Source organism: Leopardus geoffroyi, chromosome C3, assembly GCF_018350155.1.
Source record: "Leopardus geoffroyi isolate Oge1 chromosome C3, O.geoffroyi_Oge1_pat1.0, whole genome shotgun sequence".
In the NCBI taxonomy this organism is placed as follows: Eukaryota; Metazoa; Chordata; class Mammalia; order Carnivora; family Felidae; genus Leopardus; species Leopardus geoffroyi.
The window spans coordinates 11,538,106-11,559,565 of NC_059338.1; the positions used below are offsets into that span (position 1 = coordinate 11,538,106).

Below are 21,460 nucleotides of genomic sequence, written 5' to 3' on the forward strand. Positions count from 1 at the left end.
CACCACATCCTTGTCCTGGGCTGCTTGTCTCAGCATTTCAATGAGATGCTTGCAGATGCGTTTGCTTTGTTCTGAGTGAGTCCCATACCAACAGGCACATACCCCACATCGAGTCCTTCCCCCGACTGTCCAGTGCTATCTGGTTTTATGGTTCCAGATTGTTCTGCCCGGCTCCAGAAGAAACATGGGAACCTTGCAGCTTGAGACAGAAAAAGCTTTCACTAAACTTTATCTAAATAATGTGCTCAGCTCTCTGTTCTGATGCCTTTAACTCCCCACCTCCTTCTCCCCCCCTACACACACACACACACACACACACACGGGTGTAAAGATTCCCTTACAGACTACATCATGCCAAAGTCCCCCTCCTGAGCCTCTCTCTCCTGCTCTGCCTCTGGCATGACGTCTCTTTTCTAGTCCCTAAAACAAGTCTCCTAACTTTTTCTAATTATCCCCAGCTTGAGTGACTCACAATTCTGGGTTTTCATCATTTCAGCAAGATGTGCAAAAGCAAACCTAGACATATGAGAACTTTGGGAAAACAAATCGACGCTAAGGGGAAGGTGACCCAACATTCTGCATTCGATCTAAGGTTTACAGCTACCAAACTTGGCGTGACTACTCATGCTGCCCGTGTGGGGGCACAGGGACCTTCCTGGGCTCTCCTTTGCCACCCTGTGCAGTGCATGGTCACTCCCAGTATTGGCAGGAGAATCCTAGGACTCCTGCTCTGATGTAGGAGGGGTTATAACTTTTTCAGGGGAGACTGCATCTCCAACAAGGATGTGACCGTGCAGGAAATTTCCCTTAAATGGCAACTTTGAGGTCCCTCTGGATGTTGCCCTAACCAGAAATGCCCTTTGGGTCTCCTCAGTGTCGAAGTGCCATGATGGCTTCCAGACCCCCCGTGCGGTATCTTCTGGCCAGACTCCAAGTGAGATGGTGTCACTGACTGTTTGCTGGTAGGAGGAGTGAAACTTTTCCTAACCCTTCCATCTCCCTCTCTAAGTCTCAATGCCCTGCTGGGTCTGGACTGACAAGATTCAGCTCCATTGACTTCTTAGAAACACGGGATAGAAATAGCCAAATTAGGGGCGCCTGGGTGGCTCAGTCGGTTGAGCGTCTGACTTCTCAGGTCATGATCTCGCAGTTCGTGAGTTCGAGCCCCGCGTGGGGTTCTGGGCCGACAGCTCAGAGCCTGCTGCTTCGGATTCTGTGTCTCCCTCTCTCTCTGTCCCTCCCGCCCCTCGCACTCTGTCTCTCTCTCAAAAATAAATAAACATTAAAAAAGAAAGAAAGAAAGAAATGCCCAAATCAGCCAAGCCCTCAGGGACAGGAAACAGTGACCTCCCACATCCCTGGAGAAGCACCTCTCTTATCCACCGTCCATGTCACATGGCACTGCATCACCCAGACCCCAGTACCTGCCTAGACTGCAAGCTCCATGAGAGCTGGAATATAAATCGATCACCGCTGATCTCCCAGCACTAATCAAAGTACCTGGAACACAGCAGAGGCTTGATAAGCACTTCATGAGTAGAAAGGAGGAGAAGCCCAGTTTCAAGCATGTCAGGATTTTACAATTCCCAAGCTGCTGCCAGAAGAACCGGGCAAAGGGAGGTAAGAATGAGTTTGCACATTTGGTAAAAGAATTCGTGCTCTAGGAAAGAGGTTTACCCTAACTGGTTTCCCATCCTGGACAAAACTGACAGATCTTTCTGGTACTCTGACATTTGGTTTCTGGGCCTGTGTTTGTTTAACCACAGATCAATGAAAGTCGCGACGACTGGCTTCTCTCCACACCGTCCTCACAGCTTCTGGGAGTTCCAAGGCAGAGCTAGAGCCGGGGAGGCTGGGGGGAGACCCCAACGTCCCACGGTTTTCCAAGCCGTGTACTCACCCACCCTGCTCATGCACCGAGTCACCAAAACCCAATTGCCAAACTGGGGGGCGCTGTGGGTTCAGGCAGTCTGGAGCTGAGGAAGGATTTTATTTCTCGTATCTTCTCCATTCCTGTTGCAGTAAGCGAATCACACCTTTGACTGTCAGCCAATCCCCTGACAACCAGTCAGTAGACGGAGAGCAATTGTCAAGGGGCGTGGCCTGTGATTGAGGACACACTGACTAACTTCTGCGTGGCTTGATTCAAGACCTCTTTTGCAAGCTATGCTCCCTTTAAATACGGAAAAACAGAAATGGGAGTCGAACTGGTGAAGCAACTTTGGCAAACAATTGGGCAGCATCCCTTAGAATTTTAAATGATCTTACCCTATAACCTAGTATTCTAGTTCTCCCTCGGAAAACACATGTGTGAATAAGCTAATGAGTAATAAAGCGTGCACAAGGATGTTAACTGAAAACCTGGAAATGAACAAAGTGCCCAACAAGAGGTGAAGGGCAAAATAAGCTGATAGAGCCGTACTAAATAATATTTGTTGCACACAGCAGTTGGAGTGCAGTTAACTTGTTTGTACTAGCATGAGGAGGTCTCTAAGACATGTTAGGTCTTTAAAAAATGAATATAAATAACACAGTAGGAGCCCATTTGCTTAAAGCGCACACAACCCTAGAATGTACATCGATCGGGAAATGTGTGGAAAGGTCCACATCGGTCTACTGACCATGGTTACCTTAGGGTTGAAGTCAGAGAAGGAGAGAGAGGAGCAGAGAGGCCGAGGGTGCTGAGCAGGACAGAGTACGGTCTGATGTGTAATATTTTAGCTTTTACAAGAAGATAATATTCATGTGCACCTTGAAAATGTAACAAATCCAAAAATGGGCTGGGGGAATACACCTCTCCATCCCTGCAGGGGAAGGAAGGCTATTAAACGGAAATCCCAGGAAATAGCAGCTCTTAGAATTAGCACAATGTCCTGAATGTGGGCAGGACTTGCGTGGCTGAATTCATGCACTGACAATGCTCCCAATGCAAAAATGTAAACCCTTCGCCTTGAGAATTCTTCACCAGGAAGGGCTCTTCTATTAGGCAGAAAGTTGGACTAGATCCCCTTTAGTGTTAGATGCCTGGAACGCAGTGTCATCATCCAGTGTGTGATGACAACAGGTACAATGTACTGAACATCGACGTTTGCCCAGCACAGCCTGGGCACCTCACGTGCCGTTTCTCAGCCAGTTCTAATCCCGGAGGTTTGTAGAGTTATTTCCACCCTACAAGTGAGGAAACCAAGTTCGTAATAAGCAGTGAGCTGAGGTATGGAGCCAGATGTGCTTTATTTCAAAGCCCATTCTTTTAATCCCGATCCCGCAGAGTGCACGAGAATTCGGGGGCTCTGCCCCCTGGAAGAGGGTTAGGGGTTTTTGGAGGGGCCCTTTCTAAAATGTTTCCCAAAAGTTTGGAATAGCCCTCTAGCTTCTTGGGGACCATGGAATAGTTTCTCTGTGTCCAATAAAATGAAGTTGCCTCTATAGAACATTTTTCTGGATACGGCATTCCTCAAATTCTGTCCCAGGAGCTGTGTGATAATGAAGTTTCATTGTCATTTGAAAGAGGTCGATGGAAAAGGGAAAGGAGTCCCAGGTGGGACAGATCTGAATGGTGTAGCAGAGGAAATGCTGTCCCCATGAACACAAGCAGCTGGGTGTCTGGACGCACCATAAAATTTTATTGTGAAATGCGCAGATGATGGGCCCAGCTGCAAAGCATCAGGAGGGTTTATCGTGATCTCCCAGTGCATTCTGGGTGTGCTCCCCTCTGACACTATTTTTGTGGGCTGCACCTAACTGAGATGAAGACATCAAAATTACTTCAAGGTGCCGTCCTGCTGGGAGGCACGCCATGGGCTTCCCTCTCTAAAGCTCATCATACCATTTGTCATGACCAGCAGCGAGAACAAGAAGTATTAAGCATTAACCTGAGAAGACAACAGGACCTGGAGTTTAGGAAACCTTGGTGGGTTATGTCCCTATCTGACAGACATCATCAGTTACCAAGCCTGCTGTGAGACCTGTGGCCCTATTGGCCACGCTTTGTCACTGACCAAGATCACCAAATCATGCTATACAACTACACGCGTATGTTTCAGGGAATGAGATAATCTACAGCCTAAAAATAAGTTTGACTCTGTCCACTCACCCCATAACGCCTTACAAGCAGCTCTGTCCTTGGTAAAAATCCCTTCTTCTAAGTAAGGCTTGCCTTTTCCCCTAAAGACCATGATATCCTCAATCAGGCTTTCCCCTATGAACCACAGGACACAAAAAGTATTTGGGATGACTATTTTCTCTCTCACAAGGATAGTACATAATTAGTTCTATTTCAGCCGCACTGGAAAGAAGTTGGATCGTTACATAAAATGGATGCCTTCCACATCACGGCGGAATTCTCTTACTGAACGTCCGTTGAGAAGGGCTTAGGAAGGCCTCCAGAGTCATACAGCATAAGATTAAGTCATAGAATCTCATGAGGAAAGGGCTTCATACAAGGGATCCAGTTCACCAACCCCATATATATATATATATATATATATATATATATTTGCATATTTATCTTTGAGAGACAGAGATAGAGAGCGAGAAGGAGAGACAGAGAGAGACAGGGAGACAGAATCCCAAGCAGGCTCCACGCTGTCAGCGCACAGCCCGACGGCGGGCTCGAAATCACAAACTGTGAGACTGTGACCTGAGCAGAAACCAAGAACGGGACACTTAACCGACTGAGCCACCCAAGTGCCCCCAAACAATGTCCCCTTTTTCGTACGTGAATTCTCAGTGATACCCTGAAAAGTAGTCAGTTAGTCTCTGCCCGAACAGCTCAGCCATCAGAGGCAGCAAACACCAGGAAGAAGAGTGCTCACTGCTAGAAGCTTTTCCTCTGGACGAGGTAGGAAGGGACCAGATGATAGGGAGCCCCGAAAGCTACATGAAGACACGGGGACTGCATCTTGCAAGTGGTGGCAAACCATCAATCCCCAGCCCTCTGCCGGGCCAGAGCAACCCCACGTTTGTTCCCCTCTGATTCTGCCAAAGCCCGTTATGTTACTGCAGGGAGGGGCACCCACAGAACTGTCGACAAGTTTAGCAATCTGATGCGGGGCCAGCAGGTAGATGCTATCAACAGGTAACACCATCCATCTCACTCGAGGAGATTTACTTGGCCGGGCAGACAGCGCCTCGAGGAATGCTATCTCTACCCATAACCTACCACGATTCCCCTGCCTCCTTGGAGAACTTGAAAATACCCCGTCCTGATGTCTTATCTTGTTTTCTCACATCAGGCCCGGGCTGAGGTTTCAGGTGTCAGGCTGCAGCCAGAAGGGAGATTTATGGTCCCGTTATCAGGGCTAGACAGCAAGAGGCTGTGGTCACACGGTGGGGAAACAATAGCCGGGCGGGGAGGGCCACGAGGAGGGCTGCTGGTCAGCACCTGGAATCACCTGTGCCCACACGGTCCCCGGGGGCAGGTGGACTGGGCTGGGGGTTGGAAATAGAAATGTCCCATGGGTGCTGGGAAAACAGCTCCCTCCACGCGAGCGCTCTGAGTGCAGTCACTTACCGGCTCGGGTGGTTATTGCCTATGGCTAAATCCACTGTCACATATTTCAGAGGTGCTAAATCATCCCAGCAATGTATAAAATAGAAAGCCTATCACAGCTGCTCAGGACTGAGGAGGTCATGATAAATGGACAGTGAGTGAGAGGACCCTTGGGGGCTGACGCAGGCCCATGTTCAAGCCATAGAAGAGGCGTCCTGTTGACTTGTGCCATGTGACAGCTGGTCTGCCCCCACCCTCCAAGGACAAAAATGAGAGGTTGCAAGCCAACTTCTACCTCTCAGGCAGGGGCAAGAGGGGTAGGCAGGAACAAACCTCATTATTATAGCAGCCCCGGGTTTTCTCAGTCAGCCATTTACCTTTGTGAGACCTCCCATCTCCATTTCTAACAAAGCCTCCTCGACTAAATATATATACACCAACATATAATATGTAATACATTTTTTACATTCTCTCTATACAGATATGGATTAGATTAGATTAGATTATAGATACGCATTGTGGATTATAAATATGTATGTATTACAGATATAGATTATAATTATATAGATATGTTATCTATATCTCATATCTATATCTCATATCTATATGAGATATATATCTATATATCTATAATATATAATATTATACCTCATATCTGTAATATATTATCTCTATATGTAATCGAGATGGCATTTGATAAATGCCACAAAATATAGTACGATGAGCTAACTGCTTCCCCATCCCGAACCGTACCCTCGTGTTGCTGGACCCTGAACACACAATCCCTGCCACTGTCCCCCATGATGCTATGAGTGGGGTACGCCAGGAGAGAAGCTCTCCCACAGCTCTCTCCCAGCCTTCGGGTGTGTGCAGAAAAGGCGAGAGCAGACTTCAGTCAACCTCAGGGAAATCCCAATGCTAAGCAACAGGGAGCAGCATCCAACTCTTCCCGCCTTCCACTCAGGCTGCCAGCGGAGAATTTAGATTTGCCAAAGAGATTCTTTTCCAGGCATTAGGCTAAAGTCACCACTTATTCCCCCATGGTCTGCCACACGGATATTGTCGCCTGCTGAGTCAGGGCCCTGGGCTGAACCTGAGCAGGTGACCCCAAAGGAAATGGCTGTACTGTGCCCAGGAGCAGCTGTCTCCTTCAGAGCCCTGCTCAAAGCCCAGCCTCTCCAGAGACTCTTCCCTGGTTTACCCCGAGTAATTAAGCAGAGGCTGGACCACATACAACAAATATTTACCAAGTGCGCATTACATGGAGGGCACGATGTCAAGGGGCCATTGCAGTACTGTTAATTCAGCATACATTTATTTGGAAGCTTTTGTTGGTGAAGAGTGGAGGGCAGGGGTGCCTGGGTGGCTCAATCCGTTAAGCGTCCGACTCTTGGTTTCGGCGCAGGTCATGATCTCGTGGTTCTGTGAGTTTGAGCCCCGCATCGGGCTCCGTGTTGACAATGTGAAGCCTGCTTGGGAGTCTCTGTCTCCCTCTCTCCCTGCTCCTCTCCCGCTCACGCTGTCTCTGTCTCTCTCAAAAGAAATAAATAAACTTAAAAAAAAAAAAAAAAAAGAGTGGAGCGTTATGGATTCAAGAATGAGCTCTGAGCCATCCTGCCCGGTTCATATCCTGAGTCAGCATCCCTTTGGATATTTTTAAATTAAATGAGTTAATACATTCAAAATGATTAAAACCATGCCCAACACAAAAATAAGCACTCAATAGGGGCGCCTGGGTGGCGCAGTCGGTTGAGCGTCCGACTTCAGCCAGGTCACGATCTCGCGGTCCGTGAGTTCGAGCCCCGCGTCAGGCTCTGGGCTGATGGCTCAGAGCCTGGAGCCTGTTTCCGATTCTGTGTCTCCCTCTCTCTCTGCCCCTCCCCCGTTCATGCTCTGTCTCTCTCTGTCCCAAAAATAAACAAACATTGAAAAAAAAAAAAATTTAAAAAAAAAAAAAAAAAATAAGCACTCAATATATATTAACCGTTATTATGTTCACACAGTGGCGACGCCCTGGGGATGGAAAGATCAGTAAATTATTCTCCAGCCACCAAAGAAAATGGAACCAACGGGGGCAGAACATTTCAACACAGTGGTGTTTCCCAACCAGTCAGCCATGGTACATGGATATACCCAAAGCATTTCCCAACTATACTGCCAAACGGTAAGCAATGCTTGAAAGGAATGTTTGCCACCCTGAGTATACAGCTGGGTTCCTCAGCTAAATCACTGAGTTGAGTGAGGAGACAATATTGTCTGGAGCAGGGGATAATGCCAATCTTCCACCAAAGAAAAATCGCACCTTACGAGACAATGTAAAAAATGCAAGAATGTGCCGCTGGGTCACAGGTATTTCTAGTTGAGCAACGAGAGTACTCGGGGATACTTTTATCTGCTAATAACACGATACCCAACTAAAGTGGGTAACACGTAAGAACATTTATTACGTTGCAGGACAAGAAGTCTCGAGGAAGGTGGTACAAAGTTGGTCCAGCAACTCAATTACATCATTAAATCCCAGACTCATCCATCTCTCCAATCATCAGACCAAAGCCCATCAACTTAGTCCTTAAGTATCTATCCCCTAGGATGCAAAACGATTACCAGAGTTCCAGTCGTCACAGGTAGACATGATGATGTTCAGCAAAGAATTTCCAGTGGGTCTCCTTTCTTAGAGTTGCATGTTCCTCAAGGCCCATTGCCAACGTTGAATCACATGGCCCTACCCTAGCAGCCAAAGAGTCTGGGAACGCAAGTGCCTGGCTTCTTTGGCCTCCGTAATGGAAGATGAGCTATACCAGAAAAGTGCGTCACCATGAATGCCTGCACAGCGAGTAAGTGAATCATCCAGAAACCGTGGATGTTTATTCAGACATTGTGAGTTTTTGTTGTGCTTGTGCTATAGCAGTAATTGTGTACTCATTATTACTAACTTGTTGAGTGTGGCTTTAAAACACGCAATCCTTTCAAGCGCATAGCCTAAATACTCTAGTATTTCAAAAGGTACCGCAAACACGGACAGGCTGAGCCCTAGTTCAGTACGTGGCAGTAAATGATAGTCAAGGAAATGAAATGCTAGAGAAGAGACTGGAAAATCAGCCAGGAGATGCATACATATTCACATACTCATTCACTTTTTAATTAATTTTTGAACATCTGCTGTGTGCCTGGCACCGTTTTATAGCGGCGAATAAGACGAAGTCCCTGACTTCATGGAATTTAAGTCTATTGGGTGTGACCCCGTGGCCTTTCGTCCCCAAGACCCAAAGATTCTATTATCATCCTAGGTTTATAGGAGTTTGTTGTTGTTGTGTTTTTTTGTCTGTAAATGTTCTTGCACTTATCGAAGTATGTCTTGTTTCCCTCCGGACCTCCCACCTCACAAAATAAGAGACACAGGGCTTCCATTAATTCTGCGCCCCGTGAAAGGAAAGGCTCTTCACCTTTCTTACATTGGCAAATTGGCAGAGTCCCAAAGGGCAGACCGATGCATGTACCCCAGCTTTGTTGCCCGGAAGCCATACAGCCGTGGGCAAGTCACTTGGGGATCCGGTTTTCTCATCTGAAAGTGGGAAAGGTAATAGCCTGTATTGCTACATAACGCTTTAATGACGCGGATCCTCGGTACAGAGCTTAGACAAAATCGGCCCACAACGGCTGGCACGTCGCAGGCACTCCGTGTCCGGGAAGCTCGAAGCGGTCTTTGCTGCCATCTGACCTTCTAATCTCGTTTGCCACTTGTCAAATGAAGCCAGCCCTCTGCAGCAGGTGGCCAGGCCCGTCAATTAGTGCCTACAGATGGCACGGTGATCTGCTAATTGCTGCGAGGCTTCCAAAATCTAAATCGGTGTGGTGGCCCAGCTGCCAGGGACATCAAGTTTTCCTCTCTCCCGCCCCTGCCCTCAGCCCTGCTCCTGAGCATTCCAGCGAAAACTCGAATTCTCTGGAGACAGTCAGCAGTTTGTGCTGTTAAAAATAAGTCGTTTGGACCCTGACTGGCCGTGTATGAGGACCAAGGAGGCACTCGGTGCCATCTTTGATTTCTTTACGCCCACCCCCACACAAAAATGGTTCTTAATCTACGGGAATTTTGACAATCCTCTCGTGGCTCAGCTCTTCAGCTGTCACTCGGGCTATTCCCTGACTGAGCACGAGGTGAACAGGGGACCTGAGAAGAGACAAGCAATCGCGAGAAACCAGCAAACTCAATTATTTATTCAAGCGGCACAGCAGGGTGGATGCTCACTGCCATGAATTCACGAATTTTCTAAAAAATTAGCCGAGCAGGGGCACCTGGGTGGCTCAGTAGGTTTAAGCGTCCGACTTTGGGCTCAGGTCATGATCTCATGGTCTGTGGGTTCGAGCCCCACCTAGGGCTCTGCGCTGACGGCTCGGAGCCCGGAGCCCGCTTCGGATTCCGTGTCTCCCTCTCTTGCCCTCCCCCTCCCCCGCTGGTGCTCTGTCTCTCTCTTTCTCGCAGAAATCAACATTTTAAAAGAATTTTTTTTAAGAAGAATCCAAATTAGCTGAGTGTAGCTACATATATAAATACATGCTGTATTTTTTTCCAAATACATAATCAACTCCGTTTCCTAGCAACTCAAACAACCATCTGCTTTTTTTTTGAGCTCTCTCATCACAGATGTCCTTCCTGAGTCTTAAACCACGGCATGGGCCAGGGCTTCCTGCTAGGAAGTATGGGTAGTTTGCCATTTGTGGGAGAAAGGCCCCAGCACATATTTTCTCGTTGCCATTCTAAAAACATGACATGTTACCCATACATCAAAGCATCGGTGTGTCCCTGGAACCTCTACAATAGGCCCGAGATATGGTGGTTGAATGTAATGGAAAATAGTGGAGAAGTGGAGCAGGACAAGAGAGGAAACAAATGGAGAGAGAGAGCTCCCCTCTTACACCCCAAAAGGACATATGTCTATGGAGCTGTGTCTTTTTTTTTTTAATTTTTTTTATGTTTATTTAATTTTGAAAGAGAGAGAGACAGAGCACGAGCAGGGGAGGGGAGGGGCAGGAGAGAGAGAGAGAGAGACAGACAGACAGACAGACAGAATCTGAAGCAAGCTCCAGGCTCCGAGCTGTCAGCACAGAGCCCGACGCGGGGCTCGAACTCAGGAACCGTGAGATCACGACCTGAGCTGAAGTCAGACGCTTAAAGGACTGAGCCACCCAGGCGCCCCTGGAGCTGTGTCTTCTTAAATAAGAAAAGCAGGAGAAAGAATTTGAGAAGAGGCCAAGCAAAAAGGGGTCCCCATTCTTCCTATTGTCATTCAGGACCAGCATGGATAAGACAAAGCTCCCTTGGAAGTGATAATGCCAAATTCAAGGCAAAATTCAGAAGCCAACTGCAGCTTTTCTGCTCGTGTTGGTCAGCTCAGGCTGCCAAAACGAAATACCACAGACTGGGGGGCTTAAACAACAGAAGGAGGCTGAAAGTCCAAGATCAAGATGCCAGACAATTTGGCTCCTGATGTGGGCTCTCTTCCTGTGCACACAGATGTCTGCCTTCTCGCTGGGTCCTCACCTGGCCCGGAAAGAGAGAGAGAGGATCCTGATTCTATTGGGTCAGGACCCCACCCTGATGACCTTATTGAGCCTTAATCACCTCCCGATAAACCCTATCTCCAAATACAGTCATTTATGGAGCGAGGGCTTCGACACATGAATTTTAGGACACAATTCTGTCCATGGCCCTGTTAAAAACCTTGCCCTTTCTGAAGGCCCCTCACTGTACCCTGGGTGCAGCCATCCTGAGCGCTGGGTGAGTACTGGGTGCTTCAAGACACGGTGACCCAGGGGCCTCCAACTCACTACAAATCTTCAACTCAACCCAACTCGAGTTCTACCCTCCCCTGTGGTCATAGGCATGTAAAAAAGTCCTTTATCAGTATTAAAACTTCGGGGCGCCTGGGTGGCTCTGTCGGTTAAGCGGCCAACTTCAGCTCAGGTCATGATCTCACGGTTCGTGGGCTCGAGCCCCACGTCGGGCTCTGTGCTGAGAGCTCGGAGCCTGGAGCCTGCTTCGGATTCTGTGTCTCCCTCCCTCTCTCTCTACTCTTCCCCCGCTCATGCTATGTCTCTCTCTTCCTCTCAAAAATGAATAAACATTAAGAAATTTTTAAATTTTTTTTTTAAATATTCAAGTTTATATTTGAAAAGCATTGCTGCTTTGTCAAAGGATTCCTCAGATGACATATGCTACATGAACTGTTAAGAGAGGCAGGAGTATCTGGGCAGGAAGGGCTTGGGATTTCTGCCCACTGGAAAGTTGTTAGAAATGAAGGTAAAGAGGAACTAAACTCACGGCACAGGACGACGGTAGATGGACTTTAAGTTGTACCACACTTGCCTCTGTTACTAAAACAAGGCGACATGCTGGTCATCATTAATATTATTCTTAGTGTTGTCTCATAAATTTCCATTTTTCTCATTTAAAGAGAAACATACAGTATATTACATACATAATTTTATACCTCTAAAGATGATCCTGCTCCAAGGCATGGAGAGGAAAAGGCTAAGGCTCTGTCTTCCTCTCAGATTCCACCTACATTCTATTTAATTCAGCCAATATTTAGGAAGCAAAAGATTATCCTCGACACTGACAAAGCTGAGGGTCAGGAAGGGTGATCCTACCACACCCAAGGTCTTTCGCTCTCTCCCCCCTAGTCTGTAGGTCCTGGGGCCGTGCCTGGGCAGAAGCACAGAACCGGACCAGTGCATGCAAAGGACCCTCCACCCATCTTGGTCTGGAGCGAGAATAGGGCACAGCTCCCACACCCACAGAGAAGTCAGACCGAGGAAATGATGGCGGCGACGTCTCAGAAGAGCCCCAAGGTGTTCCCCCATGCCCAGGTCATTCGCCTCATTTCCTTCCCCTCCTCTCCTGGCTTCCTTCTCTCCCTGTCCTGATTTGCCTCTCACTTGACTGTGCCCAAAAGGGCTTGTGTGCACTTCTTGGAGATCGACAACGCGCATCGGTGAGAAGTCTCGCAATTAAAAGAAAATTTATTTAACCCAGTATTTCCCAAATGCATTTCTTTCCCATGGCAGTGTGCAGCCCCATGGGTGGCTTCTAAGTGTTGCCGACCAGTTTTCAAATACTCACTGAGCTGCCTTCATTATAACCCTTAAGATGATAGTGTTTGCTTTTAGTTCTCTCCCACCTCCTAGGCACGTCTCCTCGCTTTCGGCAGGTACCACCCTTACCCCTTCTCTGCACCTTGCGACCTTAGATTCAGATCTTCCTCACGACCCTCAGACACAGAGGACCGCCAAACAAAACCTGTACCTGCCAAACAAACCTGTAACACCAAACAAAACCTATACTTTCCAAACAAAACCTGATGCTCTAGGCTGGAATTTCCAGCTGGGAACTCTAAGGAACACTTATCGTCAAGAAAATATTAAAGAGAGAAAACTCACGATTAAATATGTTTACATATTAAATTCCCCTCTTTGATATTTATAAGACACATTACTGAAGGCTCTGAGAAGCCTTGCATTAGAGAAACTTATCTAACCTCCCTTTCCCAAATGCATGTGGCCGCACTGCCCCTTTTTAATAACACCTAACAAAGAAAGAATCACCAGTCCACAGAATACCCTTTGAGAAACTCTGCTGAAGCCCAGTTTTCTCCTCTGAACCGCTCCTGTGCCATCAAATCCCCCCTGTTTGCTGTCTCATTCTGTCAGAATGGTTAGAATAGTTGAGCTAATAATGGCTCATTGAGTTAAGAACAGCAGCACACTATTCGGTATTGGTTGCTACTCCGCAAAATACTCTGGGAAAAAAAAAATCATTTTACAGGTGAAGAAACTGAGCCCTAAAGAAGGGAAGGAACTTTCTCAAGTCTTGCCCAAGCAGGAGGTAGCAAGCTGAGAGCTAAATCCAAGCCTCTGTGATGATTCCTTTTAAACTGGCCACTCTTGTCAATCAGGGGTTAATAGGCTCACTTTCCAGAGCTGTTTACATTTTAAAGTCAAAGAGAAGAAATACTTTAATCCCAGAAGAATGAAGTGAATCCCTACTGACAGGGATCACGGAAGACTTTGAGGAAGCCAAGGAGGCTGCTGGTCTTCCTTCAGACCACAGCCCTCTCTCCCCGTGGGTGCAAGGAAAGTTTTGCCTGCTTGGGCAAGGAACCCTTCCACCCTCCTCCAAACTAAGGTTGTAAGGTTTTGCAAATAGCCATGTATTTGCGTGGAGGCACAGCGAAGGAGTGGGGCTAGCTAAGAATAAGTTGGGGGGCGGGGGAGCGCCTGGGCGGCTCAGTCCGTTAAGCGTCCAACTTCGGCTCACGTCATGATCTCGCAGTTCCTGGGTTCGGGCCCCGCGTCGGGCTCTGTGCTGACAGCTCAGAGCCTGGAACCTGCTTCAGCTTCTGTGTCTCCCTCTCTCTCTGCCCCTCCCCGGCTCACGCTCTGCCTCTCAAAAATAAACATTAAAAATTTTTTAAGAATAACTTGGAATACTCTGATTTGTGCAGCCCACCGACTCTTCCATCTGTTAATAGCTTGGGTCGTGGTCTTATTCTAAGGGGGACAAACTGAAACCGACTGCCCATCACACCTGAGTTTTTGCCGACAAAAGGGACAGGTCCATGAAATGCTGGCTGTACGATGCTGAACATGGTGCCTTTCAAAACCAAGTGGTTCGCTAGATATTTTCTGAAGACGATAATCCTGAGAAATCAGTACCCGTTTCAGCACATATTTGCTCCCAATGGCCGGCAAACTCCCCCCAAGTCCTCAAATCAGAATTTGGGGTGCCCTTCTGTTGAAGAGATTTTCCAGGAGGCATCCCTTCTAATGTATTCTGATTTCAAACGCGTGGCCTGTGATGATCACGGAGTCCGTGGTGAAGCAGCAGAGGAATTTGCTGCAGCCACCCGATGGCCATCTCATTAGGCTCCAGTCCAGTTCTGTTTGTACTTCTCCATCACCTTTATTTGTTTAAGAGGCCTGACAAGGCAAACACTCCTGATGCGATGTTTACATTGCAGCTTTCACTGGAGCTTATTAAACTCATCGTTACTTCATATAAGCTGCAGATATGTGGCTAGGACCAGTTAGTGTTGACAGTAAGTAACAGACACCCTGTCACAAGGTAACATGTTTATACACTCCATTGGATGCCTGGTGGATTTTGTCCCTGTAAAACTATCAGAGATAATGAAGCTACTATCAGATAAGTGACTATAATAAATGACTACAATTAGGTCTCTGGTTGATGAGAACACTTGGTGGTCTCTCCAGCTTGACTTAGACAAATCCCAGGCCACAAAAAAAAAAAAAAAAAAAGTGGGGGAAGGGGATCAAAAATCAAAGGCAAATGAGATTGATTTAATGGAACACGATTTGATTTCAAAAGGAGCAAGAGTTAGAAGAAATCCAGTTTTCATCTTTGCTCCCTCCCTCCTGACCCTCCTTCCCTTACCCTTTGTCTATTGCGAAGAAAGAAAGAAAGAAAGAAAGAGGGAGGAAAGAAAGAAAGAGGGAAGAAAGAAAGAAAGAAAGAAAGAAAGAAAGAAGGAGGGAAGAAAGAAAGAAAGAAAGAAAGAAAGAAAGAGGAAAGAAGGAAGGAAGGAAGGAAGGAAGGAAGGAAGGAAGGAAGAAGGAGGGAGGAGGGAGGAAGGAGGGAGGGAAGAAAGAAAGGAAGAAAGAAAGAAAGAAAGAAAGAAAGAGGAAAGAAGGAAGGAAGGAAGGAAGGAAGAAGGAGGGAGGAGGGAGGAAGGAGGGAGGGAAGAAAGAAAGAAAGAAAGAAAGAAAGAGGAAAGAAGGAAGGAAGGAAGGAAGGAAGGAAGGAAGAAGGAGGGAGGAGGGAGGAAGGAGGGAGGGAAGAAAGAAAGAAAGAAAGAAAGAAAGAAAAAGAAAGAGGAAAGAAGGAAGGAAGGAAGGAGGAGGAAGGAGGGAGGGAAGAAAGAAAGAAAGAAAGAAAGAGGAAAGAAGGAAGGAGGGAGGGAGGAAGGAGGGGGGAGGGAAGAAAGAAAGAAAGAAAGAAGAAGGAGGGAGGGAGGAAGGGAAGGAAGGAAGAAGGAGGGAGGAAGGAGGGAGGGAGAAAGAAAGAAAGAAAGAAAGAAAGAAAGAAAGAAAGAGGAAAGAAAGAAAGAAAGAAAGAGGGAAGAAAGAAAGAAAGAGGGAAGAAAGAAAGAAAGAAAGAAAGAGGAAAGAAGGAAGGAAGGAAGGAAGGAAAGAAGGAAGGAAGAAGGAGGGAGGAGGGAGGAAGGAGGGAGGGAAGAAAGAAAGAAAGAAAGAAAGAAAGAAAGAGGAAAGAAGGAAGGAAGGAAAGAAGGAAGGAAGGAAGAAGGAGGAAGGAGGGAGGTGGGAGGGAAGAAAGAAAGAAAGAAAGAAAGAAGAAAGAAGGAAGGAGGGAGGGAGGAAGGGAAGGAAGAAAGAAGGAGGGAGGAAGGAGGGACAGAAAGAAAGAAAGAAAGAAAGAAAGAAAGAGGAAGGAGGGAGGAAGGGAAGGAAGGAAGAAGGAGGGAGGAAGGAAGGAGGGGGGAGGGAAGAAAGAAAGAAAGAAAGAAAGAAAGAAAGAAGAAGGAAGGAGGGAGGGAGGAAGGGAAGGAAGGAAGAAGGAGGGAGGAAGGAGGGAGGGAGAAAGAAAGAAAGAAAGAAAGAAAGAAAGAAAGAGGAAAGAAGGAAGGAAGGAAAGAAGGAAGGAAGGAAGGAAGAAGGAGGAAGGAGGGAGGTGGGAGGGAAGAAAGAAAGAAAGAAAGAAAGAAAGAAGAAAGAAGGAAGGAGGGAGGGAGGAAGGGAAGGAAGAAAGAAGGAGGGAGGAAGGAGGGACAGAAAGAAAGAAAGAAAGAAAGAAAGAAAGAAAGAAAGAGGAAAGAAGGAAGGAAGGAAAGAAGGAAGGAAGGAAGGAAGAAGGAGGAAGGAGGGAGGTGGGAGGGAAGAAAGAAAGAAAGAAAGAAAGAAAGAAGAAAGAAGGAAGGAGGGAGGGAGGAAGGGAAGGAAGAAAGAAGGAGGGAGGAAGGAGGGACAGAAAGAAAGAAAGAAAGAAAGAAAGAAAGAAAGAAAGAGGAAGGAGGGAGGAAGGGAAGGAAGGAAGAAGGAGGGAGGAAGGAAGGAGGGGGGAGGGAAGAAAGAAAGAAAGAAAGAAGAAGGAAGGAGGGAGGGAGGAAGGGAAGGAAGGAAGAAGGAGGGAGGAAGGAGGGAGAAAGAAAGAAAGAAAGAAAGAAAGAACAAAAGAAAGAAAGAAAGAGAAAGAAAGAGGAAAATAGGAAGAAGGAGGGAGGAAGGAGGGAAGAAAGAAAGAAAGAGAAAAAGGAAAGAAGGAAGGAAGGAAGAGAGAGAAAGAAAGAAAAAGAAAGAAAGAAAGAGAGGAAGGAAGGAAGAAAGAAAGAAGGAAAATTCTGGAATCAGGTTCTTCTGAAGTTCTAAAGCACTCTGCGTGCCTCCTCCCCAAATGCCCCAAGGATATCTAGACTGGAAGAAAACACCACTCTGCCTCTAAACTTGGGGAAGCTTCTCCAGAAGAAACAGCCCATCTGGGGCAGTTACTGCACCCAGAAGAAAAACCGGAGAAGAGAATAAATCCCCAAAGGGTCTTGGCATGAACTTCAATATCGCTCGACGGTCAAGGCTCCATCCATCCATCCTTGGGGCGGCTCGCAAGGCGCGACTATAATCACTCCTTTAAAGGGTTTTTGTTACACCAGGCAGGCTCTCATTACATGCCTGCGAAATAATAGCACACAATTTAAGTGCTCTGATGAAAAGGTCTTTAAAAGACATTTATTTTCTTGTACGGAATAGTCATTTCCAGGATGGCTTGTAGGTTTACAGTGAGCTCTATATATAGACGTATAACCTGAGAATGTGCTGGAAGCAGGTGTGTAGGGCCCTTTTAAAGGACTTAGAAGATGACACCAGCCAAGTGGAAACGGATTGGCAGTCAAATGCACTGTGGGCGCTGCACAATTAGTTTTCTTCTGTGACAACAATTTTGTTTACATCGCATCGCGCCCGCTTGCCCCAGAGGTCTCCCGACCGTCCTCTGCCATTCTCCCTTCATGCACCTCCTCCTCCCCACCCCCATTCTCCTACCCCTGCCTCCCTGCATCACAGCCACGTTTTAGAATTTGGCTAGAGGAGAAATGCTTTTCTGAAGCAGTGTGTTTACTCTGGGGGGTTCTATTTTCCTTTGATTTAATATTCCTAATAATAGTTTCAGGGGAAATTACCGTTCATGGTCGAGTGATTCCCCCCAGGAATAAATGCTCCGGGAGGTGGGGATGGGGAGGGGGTGATTGATGGGGCTTTTTGTATATCCCTGTTGCCAGAAGACCTCATAAACTCAGGAAAGCTGTCCAGGCATCAGTCTGTTTACCTTTTCACGACTTTAAAGGTGATTTATTTGACCTTTGAAAACTGGGATCATACTTCTTCCTGAAAACAGTGTACATTTCAGCATAAACGGTGACCGTCAAGATGGTAAGGTCTCCAGGTTGAGGTCCTTTATCACTATTTTTCTCATTCTAATCTGAATGGGAAACGTCTGCTGGGGTCTCGGTACAAGCATATTTGAGGAACGCTGTCTAAATACATGGAGATAAGTGTGCGTTTATGTACCATACGTACGTACAGTTCTCATAACGGGTTTTAACACTAGTTAGAAACACCCCGGGTATCAGGGAAACAAGAGATAGCACGGGTAAAGAAAAGCCTTGGGATTCCAGATAGGACCTGAGCTTTCACTGGCTGGTCGTTACCCTAGTCGTATAATGTAGCACCTTGCAAGCGAGAACTCTGGAGCCGAACCACCGGCACGGGACGCCCAGCTCTATCACTTAGTATATAATGTTGGCGAAGACACGTGACTTCTCCGCGCCTTGACGCCGTTATCTGTAAAATGGAACAATTGCGGTGTCTACACCTCACAAGGTTGCTGTGAAAATTAGAATAAATTGAAGCATGTAGATTGCTTACAATAACGACTGGCATATGGAAAACAATACATGTTAGTTGCTATGACTCTCTGGAAAGGGGGGTAAACAATTATCCCTACAACAATACATGCAGCAATTAGGAGCGGACAATAGACAGTGCATGTTAAGCCCCTCGTACAAGGCGACATGCTCTACAAATGCCACTCACCCCTCGGACGGAAAACAACTCATGAAGATCGTTTAAGTCCCTCGAAGCGGCGCTGCGACTACAGACATTTTCCTAACTTTCTTTTACTCAAACGCCGAAGCAATATGGCAGGCTCTTTGTAGCTTCGTTTTACATGCGAAGAGACAGAAGGGGTAAACAATGAATGACTTACTCAAGGTTGCACAGCTCTTCACAATCTATGTGCATTCTGATTAAAATTCTATAGTATTACAATGTGGGGTATTCGCTGACCAGTAAGGGATGAAACAATAGCTTCTGGTTCTTCGGGTTTAGGGGGCCCACTTCCCCAAAGCGACCAGTTTCACCTTCAGAGGGACCCAACCAGCAGTGGAAACGGTGCGTAGAACAGAGGGAACGTCATTAGCAAGGTCAGTCTTTCTCTGAGATCTAACAATCAAGAGAGGAAATGAGGGAAATCGTCCAACGGCACAGACCGGATGGGGGGAATTGCTTTACCAACTGGACTCTTGGTTTTACTTCTAAGGAACATTAGAAAGGACATTTGGTATCAGTAAGATTTCTATTTTAAAACGTTTTTTATAACGTTTTTTATAGCGTCAGAGCATCTGGGTGGCTCAGTCGGTTGGGCATCTGACTTTGGCTCAGGTCATGATCTCACGGTTCGTGGGTTCGAGCCCCTCATCGGGCTCTGTCCTGACAGCTCAGAGCCTGGAGCCTGCTTCAGATTCTGTGTCTCCCTCTTTCTCTGACCCTCCCCCGTTCATGCTCTGTCTCTCTCTGTCTCAAAAATAAGTAAACATTTAAAAAAATTTTTAAATAAATAAAACGTTTTATGTCTCTTTAGAACCCAATCTGTCAATAGAAGAGTGAGCACTGCAACGCGAATCCATTCTGTTAAAATAAAATTGAGTTCATTCCCACTGATGACTTTGCAAGCTTTCCCCACAAGTGCCCAGCAGGAGAGGACGGGGATCCTTGAGTGCAGGGGGGACATTTACATTGCTACACATTTTGCAAGGCCAGTTCAAGTTGGGAGTACAGTGATTTCTTTAAAGCTCCCGGGAGCCCCGCAGGTGCTAAGTGAGGGCTCAGGACACAACCTAGAAAGCCCCATTCAATGGGCAGAGGGCACAAGCCTTCTGAGGAATCAGGAGACAAGTCCTTGGGACAGCAGAAACGGGCCCTGGAGGTGACTTTGGTAACAACAAATGTGCCTGCCCCTAGAAACCAGCTAGAAGGCCGTCTGCTCTGGGAGAAGACCCACCTGTTCCCACACTTCCAGGCCTCAACAGCAGAATCTGCTCCGTGACCGTGCGCGTCCCCTCGTCCCAACACCCCGCCCTCCTCTGCACCTGTCAGAAACCTGAGCATTGACAGACACGGCGACCCGGTGCCCATCCCTGACCCTGCACATGCTCGGCTCAAACCCCCACGAACCCAGGAGGACTCTGGAGGTACCCACCATCTTCTCTGACGACAGCCCATAATTTATGAGCCACTGCATTTCTCTTCAGGACGTGACGACTGCATGTGTTCTAAGGGGAGAGCTGAAGAGCCATTAATCTTCACCCTGGCAGGGAAGAAACTGATGGTAATTTAATTTAACTGGATGGGTGAGGTAGATATAAAAGACCACAAGGTAAAAATGACAAGATTATTAACTGCGCCCAACGCTGTCTGTTTAGCAAGCTGCCTCCGTACGTGGAAGAGGGTTGGTTAACGTGGACCAAGGTTCAAGCAAGGTTTACAGAGGGGAGGTTCTGGCAGATGTGGGTAATGGCAAGGCTCCACATTTCCAGGGAGAACGCAAAGGACTTTTGTGGTTAGAAGAGGAACTTGGGCTCCAACCAGATTAGCAAGCAGGCTAAAGTTTAAAAGGTCAGGGCACACTCAGAAATATTTCTCTCCCACACCCGCAAAAAGGAAACGGTTGAACTTAATCACCAGGGTCCCCCTTCAAGCCCTCCCCTGACCAACCTCTCATTCCAGCTAACTCAATTTTTCCTCCTGTCCAAGTTGTTTTTAGAGGCTGAGCGACAGCTCTCTGCCATCAGGGAGCAAGTCTTTCGGCCACCACCGTCCTGAGTCTCTGGAAGGAGCACCTGCCTCAGGCTCTCCCTGGGAGCTTTCTACTCACCAGCCCACGCCCAGGAGAGAAAGCAGCCAGGAGAGAGATAGGAAGTCGACTTTGTGGCGTCCACCATGGATTCCCTCCGGGGGACACTTCCTAGGGTATCTGTCTCCCCCACATCAACGTCAAGTAAAAGCATTGCCCCCAAGGGCAGACCACTTTCAGAGAGGAGACCCTTCACTTTCCCAGCTCCTGGTCTGGCTCAGGACTTGGTGCGCAGAAATGTGACAGCAAGCTTCCGGGTGCTTCTCAGTGTCCCAGCTTTGTGCCTGGATCCCAGCGCTCTCGAGGCCCCGGCCCCTCGCCCCACCTCCAGGTCCAGATGGACCAGGCCAAAGTACAGATCTGCGGAATCACACAGGTTGTCCCAAACAAGGGCAGTGTTTGCACTGAGAAGCCAATAGGTATTCAATGCCTTACGGTTTGCAAAGCATTCATCGAAGACGATGGGCACGTAGCCCTGGGTGTGGGCAGAGCGACTATTCATTCCCCACTTTACAGATGAGAAAACTGAGATTCAGAGAGGTCAGGTTTACCAAAGCCATAAAAAGCAGGACACACGTTAGAAAGCTTCTCTTGGTGGGGCGCCTGGGTGGCGCAGTCGGTTAAGCATCCGACTTCGGCCAGGTCACGATCTCGCGGTCCGTGAGTTCGAGCCCCGCGTCAGGCTCTGGGCTGATGGCTCAGAGCCTGGAGCCTGTTTCCGATTCTGTGTCTCCCTCTCTCTCTGCCCCTCCCCC

At 47.5% G+C, this 21,460-nt stretch overlaps 1 long non-coding RNA gene across 5 annotated transcripts in view; it reads right to left on the reverse strand.

Moving 5' to 3' along the window:
• Window positions 1-21,020, reverse strand: part of LOC123586479 — a 71,671-nt gene extending 50,651 nt beyond the window's left edge. For 4 of the 5 annotated variants that reach the window (XR_006706820.1, XR_006706821.1, XR_006706819.1 and 1 more), the window contains exons 1-3: window positions 20,727-21,020; window positions 20,052-20,159; window positions 18,608-18,729 (exon numbers count right to left, since the gene is read on the reverse strand). This is a non-coding gene — a long non-coding RNA (uncharacterized LOC123586479). The remainder of the gene's footprint in view (window positions 1-18,607; window positions 18,730-20,051; window positions 20,160-20,726) is intronic. The other variant, XR_006706818.1, reaches the window with a different exon arrangement.
• Window positions 21,021-21,460: the final 440 nt, after the last annotated feature.